The sequence below is a fragment of the Gossypium hirsutum genome, chromosome A03 (genome assembly GCF_007990345.1).
Source record: "Gossypium hirsutum isolate 1008001.06 chromosome A03, Gossypium_hirsutum_v2.1, whole genome shotgun sequence".
In the NCBI taxonomy this organism is placed as follows: Eukaryota; Viridiplantae; Streptophyta; class Magnoliopsida; order Malvales; family Malvaceae; genus Gossypium; species Gossypium hirsutum.
Genome location: NC_053426.1, coordinates 74,185,631 through 74,190,387, shown reverse-complemented (window position 1 = coordinate 74,190,387; position 4,757 = coordinate 74,185,631).

Genomic DNA, 4,757 nt, shown 5'->3' with positions numbered 1-4,757 from the left:
ATTTGACATACATAACACCAAATATGATCATGATTAGCCATTCCAATGGCTAATCATTACCAAGCATTTCCATACCACTCAGTAACCATATCATAAGACCATATATACAAAATGATTATAATGCTATACATGCTGTTGTAGGCCAATTTTAGCCCATTTACATCAAAACCCAATTTAGCCTTACCTAACCCACCAAAATTAAACCCAAAACTCAAAATCTTAACTACCCAAAGCCCAATTTACATCAAAACCCCAACGGCCCAAACCCTAAGCCCAAATCAAAATAAAAAAACCTAGCCCACAACTTAAACTTTTCTCAACTAGCCACTCCTCTTCCACCACCAACTCCACTAGCCACACCTTTTCCACCACCAACTCCACTACCCACTCTTTTTCCACCACCAACTCCACTAGCCACACCTTTTCCACCACCAACTCCACTCCTTTTCCACCACCAACTCCACTAGCCACTCTTTTTCCACCACCAACTCCACTAGCCACACCTTCTCCACCACCACTTGTACCTACAAATGAAGACATAAACAATAAAAAATATTTCGTAAATGGCTATATAAGCCTTCTCATATTTTGTATATGGGAGGGGGGGATTTTTTGGAGAGTTTTTGGGAGAGAAAGTTATTGTAAAGGATTTTTGGAAAGGTTTCTTTTTAAAGTAATTAAGGAGAAGAGTTATTGTGAAGGCTAGTTTTTGGAGAAGCTAGTTTTTTTGGAGATTAATCAAAGATCAAAGCAAAAGAGGTTTCTTTGTCTATTCTCATTTTAAGTTCTTTGTTTACTTATTGTTTTCCTTTCAATCTTATTTTGTTTCTTTTATACGAAAGTAAAAAATAAAAGGAGGAAGCTTACCCATTTTTACCGAAAAAGTTTTTTTGAGGTCCGGCTGCCGTGTACGGTGGCGCCGGCGACGGTCCGGCGACCGGACGATGGCCGGCCTTGTGGCCGAAAATCACCCACCCTCTCCCTCTCTTTTTTTGTTATTATTATATTTCTTAATATTATATTATATATATTCTTTTAATATATTAGGTATATTTTAAATTTTATATTACGTATATATATATTTTATACTATTTTATTTATATATCTTTAATATTATATTATTTATATATATATTTTTCTACATGTTATCTTATGTATATATCTTAACTATATTATGTATGTATTTTTAACACTATATTATGTACATATTTTTAATATTATCATGTATTTATTTTTATATATGTACATATTGATGTAGTATTATTAATGGTATTTTTTTTAACATCATATTATTTCTAATATATATATTATGTACATCTTTTTTATTTCTATTTTATTTTTTATTTGTCAATATTAATTATTATTATTCTAATATTTTGATATTTTGATATTTTATATTTTATATATTTTATTATTCCCATCATTGTTCGTATTTTTTGACAATAATATTCTTGGATTTTTTTTACTATCATTTTAAAAACTTTTTACATTTTAATTTTAAGAATAAGACAATGTACCAATTTTAACATTAAGTCATCGATTTCATCGCTATGTTGGGTGAAATTAATCGGCTCGTGTTAAAAACGGGACGTCCTTCTAAAAAATAAAAAAACTTGCAACTTCTCATTTCCTTCAATCGGATCACACTTAAATGTCAAATTGAATTCGTATTTTTGAAAATCAAGACAACATGTGTTTAATAAGATACCAATTTTGGGCGTCGCGAGGGTGTTAATACCTTCCTCGTGCGTAACCGACTACCGAACCCTAAATTTTCTCTGGATTTTAACGTAGACCTAAACTCAACCTTTTATTTGTTTTAATAAAAGATCTAATAGGTGTCCGATCACACCTAGGAAAAAGGATCGGTGGCGACTCCCTATTTATTTCAAAAATCAAACGTCAAATTTCAAACTTTTTTTCAATAAATCGCCACAATTAGCGACCAAGCTAAGCTAAAATTTTTACGTCGCTACAGCTGGCGACTCCGCTGGGGACCCTTTTTGAGAGTCGTGTCTGGAATTAAACTTGCGTTGTCAAAATTTTCAAAGTTCCTTGTTCAAATTAACATTTAGTCGTGATCCTCAAATTTTTTGTTTTCAAAAAATCATGCATTTGCTTCGTGTTGTATATATTCTAACTTGTTTTATTCGGTTGTTTTTCAGCTTTAAATTTTTGTGATTTTAGTTTTGGTTTAGTTTTTAAATAAAACGTAAAGGTTTGTGAGTTTCTACCCACACACCGTGCACATACATCTTTGCATAACATGAGCTCTATACCCGGGCTCCGTCCGTTTAAGTGAAAGTAAACGCTACGCCTTCGTGAGTTAACTCGTCCCTCCGCACAGGCTAGTGAATACTTTCGGGTTACATATGACTTATGCTTTCGTGAGTTAACTTGTCCCTCCGCATAGGCATAAGTAAATGTAATCCCTCGAATTGATCTCGTAAGCCTATGATGGGCCATTACCGAGGCTCTGTACTAATCTTAGTAGATGACAGTACAGATGATTTGAGTACCCATCTAGAACCAAAACCGCATATAGTGAACCATACGAGCCATCCAACTAGAGCCATGCTGAACCTCCGTCCGTTTAGTAGTCACCAAAATAAGTGCACGGGAGGAACGCCTCTTACCTTTTGCACTTTCGCTTTCTATGCAAGGGAATCGAGTCCATTGGACCAAGTAGCTTAATTTGTTAGATTTTCCACAATTTTTCTCTGATCATATGTGTTTTGCTAACCAATGTTGTTTGTCTGTATTTCTATTTTTCATCATGCATCATAGACATCTTGTTAGGAAAGGGTTGATTAGAGATTGGTTGCCAAAAAGGGGTTTCTGATAGAGGAGTCAATTACACGAGTGGCCGAAACGTTGTGTAATAGACTCTTTTGATTAAGGAAATGCCTAAATAGGGGCTATCTTGAAATTAACACCAATTTCTTGCATTTCTTTCATGACTAACAATCATTTGACATTCATGCATTCATTCATTCATTGCATATTCCATACTCGTTCGCTGAGGTTAAAACATACAATTCGCTAGTTGTGCATACCATACGGGAAACCAGGGACATTCCACGAAAAACTGGGATAGTGCCAGTAATGCAACTGGGAACCCATTCCCTAACCATATCGAAAGGGATGTGAGCATAGTGGGGAAAGTGGACGAATGGAAAGTCAGAAGATGTGTTTCAGAAATAAGGACGCCTCTGCAGAAAATCTGGGAGGTATTGGTTAAGAAAGGATTGCTTTGTCACCCCGATAGAATTCTCGGAGAAGAAGGTCTAAGTTTTTGCAATTTCCATGGAATTGTGGGACACGACATTTAGTCGTGTGAGGAATTTAAAAGGTTGCTTCAAGACCGGATGGATAATAAAGAGATTAAGATCTTTAACAAAAGGGAAGAGACCAATGAAAGAGAAGTATGCGCCTCTGATAGCCAGTCATCAGGTCCCCCTTATAGCGCTGATCAACCGTTAGTAATTTATTACGATGCGACGAAAGAGCCGGTGAAACCAAAAATGATAATCGAAGTACCATCTTCTTTCCCTTACAAGGACAATAAAGCAGTACCATGGAAATATGACGTTAATATCGTCACACCTGAAGATGAAAAACCCAAAGCCATGACTGGAAGCATCGGGGAATTAGGTCATTTCACTCGTAGTGAAAGATGTTATTCGAAGGAGATAAAGAAGAACAGTGACTTGAAACAGAAAGGAAAAGCACCGATGCATATGACCGATGATGAGCATGAAACTACGCCTGAACAAGAAGCTAAAAATCCTGTGGACGAGGAGGAAGCACAGGAATTCTTAAAATTTATCAAGCACAGTGAGTAAAACGTGGTAGAACAATTGAGTAAGCAGCCAGCGCGAATCTCGGTATTATCTCTGCTGTTGAATTCAGAACCACACTGAAACGCTCTGCTGAAAGTGTTAAATCAAGCTTATATGGCAAACAATGTATTCGTTGAAAAACTGGATAGGTGGATGAACAACTTGAATGCGGATAATTTCATTTCTTTTAGTGGTGATGAAATACCGCCCAATGGTAGAGGCTCAGTGAAACCATTGCATATCACAACCCGTTGCAAGGGCTACATAATACCGAACGTGCTCATCGATAATGGTTCGGCACTCAACGTTATGCCTTTGGCCACGCTTTCCAGAATTTTGATGGATCTGTCCCATTTAAGGCCCTGTCATTCTACGGTAAGGGCATTCGACAGGACAAGGCGTGAAGTCATGGAAAAAATTAAGATCCCTCTGGAAGTGGGTCCCTACATATATGATGTCGAGTTCCAAGTCATGGACATTACATTCTCATATAACTGCCTTTTGGGAAGACCCTGGATCCATTCTGCTGGAGCGGTCCTATCATCCCTCCATCAAAAGGTGAAATTTATCATGGATGGCTGTTTGGTCACTGTCGAGGGAGAAGAAGACATTGTCGCATCTATCTCTGCTGATGCGCCATACCTTGAAGTGAGCAAGGACGTAGTGGAATGCTCCTTCCGATCCCTTGAATTCGTCAATGCCACATTCTTCACTGAGGGAAACAAAATTCCCGTGCCTAAATTGTCGAGAAATACTAGAATGGGTGTCAAGTTGACTGTAGGAAGGGGAGCTCGAGTGAGAAGAGGTTTAGGGAGATATCTGCAAGGAATAGTCAGGGCTCTAAAACCAGTGCATCATAAGGCCCGATACGGTTTGGGGTTCCAGCCGGACATGCGTCAAAGAAGAAGACAGTGG